The 14,446-nt window shown below is 41.7% G+C and overlaps 1 protein-coding gene across 2 annotated transcripts in view; it reads right to left on the reverse strand.

Annotated features, from left to right (window-relative positions):
- Positions 1-784: 784 nt before the first annotated feature.
- The window catches only part of PRELID3A (PRELI domain containing 3A), a 75,074-nt gene continuing 61,412 nt past the window's right edge, over positions 785-14,446 (reverse strand). For both annotated transcript variants that reach the window (XM_077267689.1, XM_077267688.1), the window contains exon 7: positions 785-972. The gene's annotated coding sequence lies outside the window, so the exon portion shown is untranslated. The remainder of the gene's footprint in view (positions 973-14,446) is intronic.

The raw sequence follows: 14,446 nt of genomic DNA on the forward strand, positions 1-14,446 counted from the left end.
TGAGAACAAACAGCAAGCAGATATGAATAGATAGGCGCATTTCAAGTGTTGGATAAAAAATAATAGGAAAAAATAATCGTCCATGTTTAAGAATAAATTATGATTATCACCATCTAAGAAAGTTAATTATCCTTGTCTAAACTCGTTTTGGTAAATTAATACATTTTAAAGAATGTAATTGTTCTCCATTTTGGCTAGTCTCAAGTGCAATTAATAGAGGGTAATGATTTTTTTCAATAAGGACATTATATATAAAAGTATATATTTTATACTGCCCAATCTGACAGTAGCATGAGATACTGAGTCCATTGCTTTGTCACTTACTGGTTTTCAAGCAGTAGTTTGGTAAAATCACACATTATTAGGCACAATCTGTCTTAATCTGGCCTTAAAAAAACACTAAAAATGCCAAAAAGAATGAACATATGCATTGCAATATCAAAACGACTTTCTGTTCTTATGTCCCTTCTTTTGTCATTTATTTTAACAGATTCAGGCTTTACCTACCGTGAGGCAGCTAAAAGAAGTGTGATCTTTCTATTTACTCGCAGCTTCTGTATGGAAACCGCCATTATGTTATATATAGAATAAAAAAAGCTGCGAAGGACATTGAAAGAGTCAGAAAAGACGATAGAGGGAAAACCCTGCTGCCATTTTCCTGAAGTGTCATCTGCTTCAAAATCAATGTGGGTACAGTGGCGTCTATAAGACCCCATGTGCACAAAGCCGCAGCCAGCCCAGATCTTCACAACTGACTGATAGAAAGTACAACCAGCATCTGGGATATGGAAATGTAAGGAATGTTTGTTTATTGCATCCAGTGGTCATTTAAAAACTAATTATACAAAATGTGAAATAGAAGATCTTTCTGATGCAGGTCGGTGGTCCATGACGGCGGTCATACAGCGGACTGCATCTGTTTGGGAAGCTACATTCGCAATGTCATTAGTGCGTCAGTGACTGGTCCTGAATCTAAGAAGAAGAGAAAGACAGAGGCAGTCAGCTGAAGGTTTTCTATTCCCCTTTGTTGTCTCATTTTTTTTATAACAGGTATAGAAAAATGCATCTTCATACATTAACATGGTAGGGCTAATATTTTTTGGAATAAATGAGGTCATACACATGCAGTCGTTGGCAGAAGACTGTTACTTTGCCTAAATCCACCACAGACATGCAGCCTGGCAGGTTTGGAGAATTTTAAAAGGATTCTGTCAGCAGCGGTTTGCTATTTAAACTGAGAGCAGCATTAGGTTGGGGCAGAGACCCTGATTCCAGCGATGTATCACTTAGTTTTCTGGATGCAGCAGTTGTGATGGAAACCCATTTTTGTCTGCTGCCGATCTAGCAGAGCTCAGAATGTTGAGCCCTGTATAACCACTCCCACACCCCTGATTGGTAGTTTCTGAGTACAATGTACACTGACAGATCAGCTGCCAATCAGTGCTGAGGGTTTGGTTGGACTAGGAGGCACAAGAACAACTTGTCCTGCAGTGATAATCTACTGAAAAAAACACTGATTGTATTGAGAAACAGACTAGTAAATGACACATCACTGGAGTCAGGCTCTATTCCCCTACATCATGGTGCTCTCAGATTACATTGCAAAAATCTGTTGACAGATTCCCGTTAATGAGTCCTTCTGGGGTGTTTTTTTTCCACAGAAACAATGGGATCCTTGCTCATGTTGAGTTCTGAAGCCAAGTCCGATTCACTTCATCTCAGGGTTAGGCCGGCGTCACACTTGGCGTAAGACAATACTCCACGTATTATATGTCCGTACTACGGCCGTAATACGGAGAAATGTTCCCAAAATAGTGATCCGTAGTCAGGGTGTTTCAGCGTATTTTGCGCATGGCATCCTCCGTATGTAATCCGTATGGCATCCGTACTGCGAGATTTTCGCGCAGGCTTGCAAAACCGACATCTAATGGATTTATGTGCTCAAATGTTCGGGAAAACATATATACAGTATATATATATATATATATATATATATATATATATATATATATATATATATATATATATATGTCATTGTGACACATATATATATATTCTGTATTTAGATTTCATTCAGCGCGATATCTGTGAACAGCCGGTAATTCAATTGCCGGCTTTTCATTTCTCCTGCACAAACCCGACAGGATATGAGACATGGTTTACATACAGTAAACCATCTCATATCCCCCTTTTTTTTGCATATTCCACACTACTAATGTTAGTAGTGTGTATGTGCAAAATTTCAGCGCTGTAACTGCTAAAATAAAGGGTTAAATGGCGGAAAAAATTGGCGTGGGCTCCCGCGCAATTTTCTCCGCCAGAGCGGTAAAGCCAGTGACTGAGGGCAGATATTAATAGCCAGGAGAGGGTCCATGGTTATTGGCCCCCCGTGGCTGAAAACATCTGCCCCCAGCCACCCCAGAAAAGGCACATCTGGAAGATGCGCCTATTCTGGCACTTGGCCACTCTCTTCCCACTCCCTGTAGCGGTGGGATATGGGGTAATGAAGGGTTAATGCCACCTTGCTATTGGAAGGTGACATTAAGCCAGATTAATGATGGAGAGGCGTCAATTATGACACCTATCCATTATTAATCCAATTGTAGGAAAGGGTTAAAAAACACACACACACATGATTGAAAAGTATTTTAATGAAATAAACACAGCGGTTGTTGTAATAATTTATTGTTCTCTCAAATCCATTTGCAGTCCCTCGCTTGGCAACATAATAAACGCACAAGATACATACCTTCTGATGTACTGTCAGGTCCAACGATGTAATCCATCTGAAGGGGTTAACTAATATTACAGGCAGGAGCCCTGCTATAATGCAGCTGTGCTCCGTGCCTGTAATCCCCGGCGAATGAATGAAATGTAGGTCATTGACCTACATTTCCTTCAGTCGCGGTGAGGCGCCCTCTGGTGGATGTTCTCATGAACTGCAGCCTGGGAACTTTTTCCCACGCTCCAGGTCATATGAGGACATCCACCAGAGGGCGCCTCACCGCGACTGAAGGAAATGTAGGTCAATGACCTACATTTCATTCATTCGCCGGGGATTACAGGCACGGAGCACAGCTGCATTATAGCAGGGCTCCTGCCTGTAATATTAGTTAACCCCTTCAGATGGATTACATCGTTGGACCTAACAGTACATCAGAAGGTATGTATCTTGTGCGTTTATTATTTTGCCAAGCGAGGGACTGCAAATGGATTTGAGAGAACAATAAATTATTATAACAACCGCTGTGTTTATTTCATTAAAATACTTTTAAATCATGTGTGTGTGTGTTTTTTAACCCTTTCCTACAATTGGATTAATAATGGATAGGTGTCATAATTGACGCCTCTCCATCATTAATCTGGCTTAATGTCACCTTCCAATAGCAAGGTGGCATTAACCCTTCATTACCCCATATCCCACCGCTACAGGGAGTGGGAAGAGAGTGGCCAAGGGCCAGAATAGGCGCATCTTCCAGATGTGCCTTTTCTGGGGTGGCTGGGGGCAGATGTTTTTAGCCACGGGGGGCCAATAACCATGGACCCTCTCCTGGCTATTAATATCTGCCCTCAGTCACTGGCTTTACCATTCTGGCGGAGAAAATTGCGCGGGAGCCCACGCCAATTTTTTCCGCCATTTAACCCTTTATTTTAGCAGCTACAGCGCTGAAATTTTGCACATACACACTACTAACATTAGTAGTGTGGAATATGCAAAAAAAAGGGGGATATGAGATGGTTTACTGTATGTAAACCATGTCTCATATCCTGTCGGGTTTGTGCAGTAGAAATGAAAAGCCGGCAATTGAATTACCGACTTTTCACTAACAGCGCTGCGTATTTCTCACAAGTCACACTGCTGGTCCGTGTGGAATCCGTATTTTTCTCGCCCCCATAGACTTTCATTGGCGATTTTTTTGCGCAGTACGCTGACAAACGCAGCATGCTGCGATTTTGTACGGCCGTAGAAAGCCGTATAATACTGAACCGTAATATACGGCTGATAGGAGCAGCCCCATTGAGAATAATTGTGCCGTATGTTATGCGAGTTTTACGGACGTAGTTTCTGCGCTCTTACGTCCGTAAAACTCGCCAGTGTGACGCCGGCCTTAAACTGCAATACCAGACACAGTCCACTGACAAGGGTGGCTCTGTTCCTGAGAAACTAAAGCAAATATTTTTCCTAATCCTGGGCAAACCCTTTAAGGCTATGTTCCCACAATGATAATTTAGTGAGTTTTTGATGTTGCAGAATTTCTGTACCTACTCGGTTACTTGCATTTTTTTATTTCATTTTCTGAGTGCGTTCCTTACATGTGTTTTTATCATGATGTACAATAACAAATTGTATTGTGGTACCGTGTTAGCCAGAAAAATCGATGTGAATACTTTTCTGCCCAATGATGACAGAAGTATTCTAGGAGTGATACCTTTATTGGCTAACCAGAAAATAATATTATTTTCTGGTTAGCCAATAAAGGTATCACTCCTAGAATACTTCTGTCATCATTGGGCAGAAAAGTATTCACATCGATGTGTTTTTATCGTATTTTTTACGGGGCGATTTTTGTTTCTTTTTGATATGTCATGTGCTAAACAAGGCAGGTTTGCTTTTGATACTTCCCGGTATGTGGCTCTGCCAAAACTGTACTGACACAGACACGTGCAGAGTACATGCGGAAACAGACTAAAAGCGCGGATACGTTTTTACATGTGGATTTTCCAGTTCTATGGGGAAAATCTGCACATAAAACCCAGCATATTTACAAGTGAAACTGACATGTTGCAAGTTATAGTGGATATATAGTGGATTGCTGGCACCAAAATCTATGATCATACACAGGTCTGCCCTCTGCCTTAGTACCAGTTAATATTTATACCATCTGGTGTCATATTGTTGTAGTGTAGCAGACTAATACCTTACATCTTACCAATTAGTATCCCTGGTTACAGGGTTTATTTGTACTCCTGGTACTGAGCTCACTCATCTGATACTTCTCCCTGCTTTTTATGACAATTTTAATATTTGTATTGTTGTATTAATAAAGTTTTCATTACTTTTATATGCCTTTCCTTTGTTGTTTTGGTATATTGATATTGGAGGTGCAGATCACTGCTGACCATTTCTATTTTGGTAGTGACAAAAAAGCACAGTGGGCATGAAATTTTATCCACTTTGCTGGAATTTCAGGAGGCTGAGAATACTGCACAGCGAAAATTTGAAGTGTCAAAAACTAATTGTGGGAACTTAATCTAAGGGCTCGTTCACATGGTCGTATTTTCGGTCTGAGTGCAGTCCGTGAAAAAAAAGAGACAGCACTTGGTTATTATTGGGGCAGTGCTGATGAACTTTTTTTCACTGGCCGAATCTGCGTCTGAAAAAGGTTCAGATCAAATTACAGGAGTATCCTGCAGGAGTTCTGCATCCTTCTACCTGGTACGTACGGATAATTAGAGTATGTGCACACGTTGCGGTTTTTTTATGTGTTTTCGCAGCGTTTTTGAATTGCCTCAAATCCGCAGTGCGTTGTGCACACAATGTTAATCAATGAGAAATTAAAAAATGCTGTCCACATGCTGCGGAAAAAAATGTGCGGATTTGCAGTTTTTTTACTGCGGCATGTCAATTCTTGGTGCGGAACTACAGCGTTTCTGCACCCATTGACTTCCATTTCCGCAGCAAAACCGCAGATGTAAAAAAGATCTGAGGTTTTGCTGCGGATGTGGGTGCGAGAAACGCTGCGGCCCGGGAGGAGGGAAGTGTGTGGGTGGTGACTGTGTGCGTGTCTGTGTGTGCTGGCGGGGTCTGTGTGTGTGGGTCTGCGGGGCTGTGTGCTGGGTTGGCGGAGCTGTGTGCGGGGTCAGCGAGGGGGTCGACAGGGCGGTGTGCGGGAGGTCGGCGGGGCTGTCCACGGGGCTGTGTCAGTGTGTGTTTGTGTGTGCAGGCATCTACAAGTCCCATCTGGCTATGCCTGCTACAGTGACAGTGATTGACATATTAGCCAATGATGGGACAGTAGTAGTCCCATCATCCGGCTAATGTGTTGAATGTAGAAAAAAAAAAAACACATACAGTACATATATAGTTCATACTCACCATCTACACCTAATCCCCGAAGCCATCGCTTGCCTGAAAAAAAAATTAAAATAAACCAACAATATACTCCCTGTGTCCGGCGTAATCCAAATAATACCACTGTCCCACGACGATCTCCCGTGGAGAGCTGTACCATCAGCTGATGCGACCGCTCTCCAGGGGCTCCGGGATACAATGACGGAAGGTATCCTTCTGCACTCTATCCCTCCGCCGCTGAGTATTGTATAGCTCATACTGTCACTTATGGCACAGCACAGCATTGCCATAAAGAGAGACAATGAACTAAATGTAACCTCTTCAGTGATACACTGCAGGAGCCATTGTATACAGTTGGTTTATTATTTTTTTTCAGGCAATCGAGGGCGTCGCAGGAATTAGGCGTGGTTGTAAGTATGGTGAAATTAAGAATATTAAAATAATTTTTTCTGGCTGTCTTTTTTTTTTTTTTTTAACTCTTTCACTACTATAGGATTAGTAATGGATAGGTCACAGCGCTCCATCCAGGTGTAATGGTTAAAAAGAGGTAGCTTTATTATGCCATCAAAGCAGCAACGTTTCGACCTAAGTAGGTCTTTTTCAAGCATACACAAAGTAAAAAGGGCCGGCTTTAAATAGTGTGGATACCACGCAGGGCACCAATCACCATCCGGTCGCCGCCCACAGATCATAGACATTACATCCGAATACAAAACAAACATCAGACATCCACATATTAAAAACCAACTAGCGCCAATATATATAACAATAATCAAATACCGAAATGCATTGAATTTATACAAACTAATAAATGTAAACAAAGTACTATGCAATCCACTCGGTGCATTCAGGTTGTCATGGAGATCTCCACCAATCCACACAGGGCACGGGCATGATTTTAGACCAATCAGATCACTCCCAGTTCGCCGCCAAAACAGGTCCAACCGCCTATCAGTAATCTCAAGACAATCGGACATACATATGTCTCCACTTAAAGTTGCCATTACAAGTTCCTAGTGAGCATCACAAACTCACGTCATAATCTGGCGTCTTGTCCCGATCATCAGATCGCGGTGATGCGAGTGCGCAAGCGCACCGTAGACAGGAAGTGTCCACGATCCGGTCCCCAGATAGCGGCGATGCGAGTGCGCAGGCGCATCGCAAACAGGAAGCATGCACACACTGTGGATCAACCAGCCAGCGACGCCGCCCGCCCACCTCACACTCACCGCATCACGTGACACAGGGCAGCGCCGATCACCTAGGCAACAGGCACAACATCCGAAGCTCTAGCAGAGTTTACAAGAGGAGTAATCATTCCCCATTAGACTTTTAACCGAACTTCAACCTATCTCCCACATATACTAAAAACAAAACCTAACATTCATTATTAGTGTATAATATTAAGCAACAGTCGGGGGCATAAGGAGGGAAACCAAAGGAAAATACACACTACCATGTGAATACCAATCTTGATATTATCCCCAGGCATCCCATGCCTCCTAACAACCGACTGTGGCCATCCCACCTAAAAGAAAAACAAAAAGAGAAAAACAAAAAGTGATTAAATACATATCCCTAATGGATGCCAATTAAAAACAAATACTGATGAATGACCCATATCATATACTATCTTGCTCAAGACACACAAGCATGAAAATTAAAGTCAATATTTAGGCCCTTTGGTTGTAGCGACCCCAGTGTATAAATCCAACGTAGTTCTTTCTTTTTTAAAATTTTAATTCTGTCACCACCCCTCCTCAGAACCGGAACACTGTCAATTACCCTGAACCTAAGTTGGTTCACCGAATGTCTTTTTTCAATAAAATGTTTCGGAACAGGTAACTCAGTGAGGCCCGTTCTCACCGTGCTCTTATGCTTGCTAATTCGGGCCCTCACCTCCATGGTCGTCTCGCCCACATAGGTGAGTCCACATGGGCACACAATCATATACACCACAAAACTGGAGGAACAAGTGTACCTCTCCTTCAAAAAAATCTTTTTACCCGTGTGCGGATGGTAAAAAAATTCCCCTTTTAGCATGTTATTACAGCAGGCACAGCCCAAACAAGGAAAATTCCCATGTCTGGCTGTGCCCAAGGTTCTCTGCACCAAAGATTTTGAAGGTCCAATATCAGATTTTACAACCCTATCTCTTAGATTGCGTCCCCGTCTAAAAGACATCATTGGGTGCATCACAAATCCCGGAACCGATGGTAGGCCACGTTGTAGAAGGGCCCAATGTTTTCTAAGAATATTGCCAATCTCATTACTTGCCGCACTAAATGTAGATACAAAAGGAATGCGTTCACATGACTGTCTGACCTGAGTCCTGTGTCAAGTACTCTCACGGGAACAACTAATCGCCTTTTGTTTGTACTTAGCCACTTCCCTCCCGGGGTACCCCCTTGCTATAAATTTGGAGCACATCTCATCTAATCGTTTGTCAACCCTCCCTTCGTCTGAAACTATTCTCCTCACTCTCAAAAGTTGGCTCCATGGTAAGGAGCCAACCATTTTCCTTGATGATTGCTATCAAATAATAATAGCCCATTCCTATCCGTTTCTTTGACAAACAGATCGGTGCATAATTTATTCTCATTTTTATATACCAACGTGTCTAGAAACTGTATCTGTGTTAGTGAGGAAGTCAAGGTGAACTGTAATTCAGGATATATTTGATTCAGCTCTAGATGGAACTTATCCAAGTCCTCAGAGCTACCCTCCCAAATCACAAAAATGTCATCTATATAGCGCCACCAGGCTCTGACGTGGTGCCAGAGGATGGAATTGTACACGAACTTGTCCTCAAGTACCGCCATGTAGATGTTAGCATAAATGGGGGCCACATTGGACCCCATGGCGGTACCTCTCAACTGCAAGAAAAAATCATCCCCAAAAAGAATAAAGTTCCGTCTAAGGATAAATTCAAGCAGTGTGAGGACAAGCCGTGCACACTCCGGGGCCACGTCAGAGCCCGATAGCACACAGGAGACCGCCTCCAAACCTTTATTGTGTTCAATAGACGTGTACAAAGACACAATGTCAAAAGATGCCAGGATAGTCGTCTCAGATACCGTAAAATCATCAATTTTTTCAAGGAAATCACTTGTGTCTCTAATATATGATCTAGCTGAGGTAGCATAAGGGCGTAACACTCGATCCAGGAAAATAGCAGGTTTGTTAAAAAAAGAACCCCTACCCGAGACGATAGGTTGTCCCGGGGGGTTCATTAGGTCCTTATGTATTTTAGGTAATACATACAGTACCGGTATCACCGGAGCCTCAGTAATCAAAATTTCAGACAGCTTGTGGTCAATGAGTCCCATGGTTAGGGAGTCACTGACCACAAGCTGCAACTCCTTCTGGAATCGAAGAGTCGGATTACAGGATAATTTTTCATACACAGTGGCATCTTCTAATTGACGTAGAATCTCAGCCCTATATTTTATACTGTCCATCACAACTACCGCCCCGCCCTTGTCGGCTGGTTTAATCGTGAGTAGGGTATTTTCAGCCAGGGCTTTCATAGCCAATCTCTCATTAGATGTAACATTTTGGGTTCTAGCCGGTCTAAAGTTAGATCTCACGTGCCCTGTGTGGATTGGTGGAGATCTCCATGACAACCTGAATGCACCGAGTGGATTGCACAGTACTTTGTTTACATTTATTAGTTTGTATAAATTCAATGCATTTCGGTATTTGATTATTGTTATATATATTGGCGCTAGTTGGTTTTTAATATGTGGATGTCTGATGTTTGTTTTGTATTCGGATGTAATGTCTATGATCTGTGGGCGGCGACCGGATGGTGATTGGTGCCCTGCGTGGTATCCACACTATTTAAAGCCGGCCCTTTTTACTTTGTGTATGCTTGAAAAAGACCTACTTAGGTCGAAACGTTGCTGCTTTGATGGCATAATAAAGCTACCTCTTTTTAACCATTACACCTGGATGGAGCGCTGTGACTTTTCTTTAAAGTATCTGCTTGTCCTGGAAGGTTCCCTGGACCGAACACGGGCGCCCCAGTAAGTGAGTGCTGTCAGCCAACTTCTTTTTTTCTAGTAATTGATAGGTGTCTTAGTGACGCCTCTCCATTACTAACCGGGCTTAATGTCACCTTACAATAGCAAGGTGACATTAACCCCTTCATGACCTTGGGATTTTCCATTTTTCCGTGTTCGTTTTTCGCTCCCCTCCTTCCCAGAGCCATAACTTTTTTATTTTTCCATCAATTTGGCCATGTGAGGGCTTATTTTTTGCGGGACGAGTTGAACTTTTGAACGACATGATTTGTTTTACCATGTCGTGTACTAGAAAACGGGAAAAAAATTCCAAGTGCGGTGAAATTGCCAAAAAAAGTGCAGTCCCAAACTTGTTTTTTGTTTGGCTTTTTTGCTAGGTTCACTAAGGCTATTTTCACACTAGCGTCGGTACTGGGCCGTCGCGCCGTGGTCCCGACGCACAAAAAAAGTTACATGTAACTTTTTTTGTGGCGGCGGTGCGCCAAAACACGATGCAACGCGTCGCTAATAAAAGTCTATGGAGAAAAAACGCATCCTGCTGACAACTTTGCAGGATGCGTTTTTTATCCACAACGACGCATTGCGACGTGCAGTGCACGACGCTAGTGTGAAAGTAGCCTAAATGCTAAAACTGACCTGCTATTATGATTCTCCAGGTCAGTACGAGTTCATAGATACCTAACATGACTAGGTTATTTTTTATCTAAGTGGTGAAAAAAAATTCCACACTTTGCTAAAAAAAAAAAATTGCCCCATTTTCCGATACCCGTAGCGTCTCCATTTTTCATGATCTGGGGTCGGTTGAGGGCTTATTTTTTGCGTGCCGAGCTGGCATTTTTAATGATACCATTTTGGTGCAGATATGTTCTTTTGATCGCCCGTTATTGCATTTTAATGCAATGTCGCGGCGACCAAAAAAACGTAATTCTGGCGTTTCAAATTTTTTTCTCGCTACGCCATTTAGCGATCAGGTTAATGATTTTTTTTATTGATAGACCGGGCGATTCTGAATGCTGCGATACCAAATATGTGTAGGTTTGATTTTTTTTTTAATTAATCTATTTTGATTGGGGCGAAAGGGGGGTGATTTAAACTTTTATATTTTTTTATTTTTTTCATATTTTTTTACTTTTTTTTTTTTTTTTTTTTGGGGGGGGGGGGTTAACTTTTGCCATGCTTCAATAGCCTCCATGGGAGGCTAGAAGCTGGCACAACGCGATCGGCTCTGCTACATAGCAGCGATCATCAGATCGCTGCTATGCAGCAGAAATGCAGGTGTGCTATGAGCGCCGACCACAGGGTGGCGCTCACAGCTACCGGCGATCAGAAACCATAGAGGTCTCAAGGACCAATGCAGAAGCATCGCTGACCCCCGATCATGTGACGGGGGTCGGCGATGCGCTCATTTCCGGCCGCCCGGCCGGAAACGCCGGTTAAGTGCCGCTGTCTGCGTTTGACAGCGGCATTTAACTAGTTAATAGTGGCGGGTGAATCGCGATTTCACCCGCCGCTATTGCGGGCACATGTCAGCTGTTCAAAACAGATGCACCATTTCTGGGGTGGCTGCGGGATGGTGTTTATAGCCGGGGGGGGGGGGGGCAATATCTATGGCCCCTTCCTAGGCTATGAATATTAGCCCACAGGTGTTTGCGTAGCCTTTCTGGCTATAAAACACAGGGGACCCCACGTCATTTTTTTGGGGGGTCCTCCTATCTTAATAGCCAGTAAAGACTATGCAGACAGCTGCAGGCTGATATTCATAGCCTGGGAAGAGGCCATGGGTATTACCCCCTTCCCAGGCTACAAATATTGGCCCAAGGCCGTCGGCTTTCCCCCTCTGGTGCAGAAAATTGCGCAGGAGGCCACGCCATTTTTTTCCCGTTTTTTTTTTAAATTAAACATATTGTTCATTAATAAACATCAGCCTTGCTATTATATATCTATGGATATATCTAGGGATATATCCATAGATATATCCATCTATACATAGATATAACTATACTGTAGATATATCTCTAGGTGTAGATATATATATATATATATATATATATATATATATATATATATATATATATATATATATATATATATATATATATATATATACAGTTAGGTCCATATATATTTGGACAGAGACAACATTTTTCTAATTTTGGTTATAGACATTACCACAATGAATTTTAAACAAAACAATTCAGATGCAGTTGAAGTTCAGACTTTCAGCTTTCATTTGAGGGTATCCACAATAAAATTGGATGAAGGGTTTAGGAGTTTCAGCTCCTTAGCATGTGCGACCCTGTTTTTAAAGGGACCAAAAGTAATTGGACAATTGACTCCAAGGCTATTTCATGAACAGGTGTGGGCAATCCCTTCGTTATGTCATTCTCAATTAAGCAGATAAAAGGTCTGGAGTTGATTTGAAGTGTGGTGCTTGCATTTGGAAGGTTTTGCTGTGAAGTAAACATGCGGTCAAAGGAGCTCTCCATGCAAGTGAAACAAGCCATCCTTAAGCTGCGAAAACAGAAAAAAACAAGCCGAGAAATTGCTACAATATTAGGAGTGGCAAAATCTACAGTTTGGTACATCCTGAAAAAGAAAGAAAGCACTGGTGAACTCATCAATGCAAAAAGACCTGGGTGCCCACGGAAGACAACAGTGGTGGAGGATAGAAGAATAATCTCCATGGTGAAGAGAAACCCCTTCACAACAGCCAACCAAGTGAACAACACTCTCCAGGAGGTCGGCGTATCAATATCCAAATCTACCATAAAGAGAAGACTGCATGAAAGTAAATACAGAGGGTTCACTGCACAGTGCAAGCCACTCATAAACATCAAGAATAAAAAGGCTAGACTGGACTTTGCTAAAAAACATCTAAAAAAGCCAGCACAGTTCTGGAAGAACATTCTTTGGACAGATGAAACCAAGATCAACCTCTACCAGAATGATGGAAAGAGAAAAGTATGGCGAAGGCGTGGTACAGCTCATGATCCAAAGCATACCACATCATCTGTAAAACACGGCGGAGGCAATGTGATGGCTTGGGCATGCATGGCTGCCAGTGGCACTGGGTCACTAGTGTTTATGGATGATGTGACACAGGACAGAAGCAGCCGAATGAATTCTGAGGTATTCAGAGCCATACTGTGTGCTCAGATCCAGCCAAATGCAGCCAAACTGATTGGTCGTCGTTTCCTACTACAGATGGACAATGACCCAAAACATAAAGCCAAAGCAACCCAGGAGTTAATTAAATCAAAGAAGTGGAATATTCTTGAATGGCCAAGTCAGTCACCTGATCTCAACCCAATTGAGCATGCATTTCACTTGTAAAGACTAAACTTCAGACAGAAAGGCCCACAAACAAACAGCAACTGAAAACCACCGCAGTGAAGGCCTGACAGAGCATCAAAAAGGAGGAAACACAGCGTCTGGTGATGTCCATGAGTTCTAGACATCAGGCAGTCATTGCCAGCCAAGGGTTTTCAACCAAGCACTAAAAATGAACATTTTATTTAAAATTATTGAATCTGTCCAATTACTTTTGGTCCTTTTAAAAACAGGGTGGCACATGTTAAGGAGCTGAAACTCCTAAACCCTTCATCCGATTTTAATGTGGATACCCTCAAATGAAAGCTGAAAGTCTGAACTTCAACTGCATCTGAATTGTTTTGTTTAAAATTAATTGTGGTATTGTCTATAACCAAAACTAGAAAAATGTTGTCTCTGTCCAAACATATATGGACCTAACTGTATATATATATCTATGGATATATCTATAGATATAACTATGGATATATCTATAGATATAACTATGGATATATCTATAGATATAACTATGGCTATATCTATAGAGACAGATATGGATATATCTATCTATCGATATATCTATCTATAGATATATTTATAGATAGATATATAGATATATCGATAGATATATCTATAGATACATAGATATATCTATCCATATATCTATCTAACTATCCATATACATCTATCCATAGATGAATAGATCTATCTATATGTAGATCTATCTATCTATAGATTATTTATCTCAGTCCTTCTATCTATCTAAATATCGATAGATTCATAGATAGATAGAAGGAATGAGATAGATAGATGATAGAAAGATAGAAGGAGTGAGATAGATCTATCTATCTATGTATAGATCTATCTATCTATCTATCTATCTATCTATCTATCTATCTATCCCATATCTATCTACCTATCTATCTGTCTGTCTGTCTATCTATCTATCTGTGTGTAATGGAGTGTGATTTGGACAAAAGTAAAAGAGGAGGTTGGACAAGAAATGACATCACATATCTTTTTTTTTGTTGTTCAATTG

Source organism: Ranitomeya variabilis, chromosome 6 (genome assembly GCF_051348905.1).
Source record: "Ranitomeya variabilis isolate aRanVar5 chromosome 6, aRanVar5.hap1, whole genome shotgun sequence".
NCBI lineage: Eukaryota > Metazoa > Chordata > Amphibia > Anura > Dendrobatidae > Ranitomeya > Ranitomeya variabilis.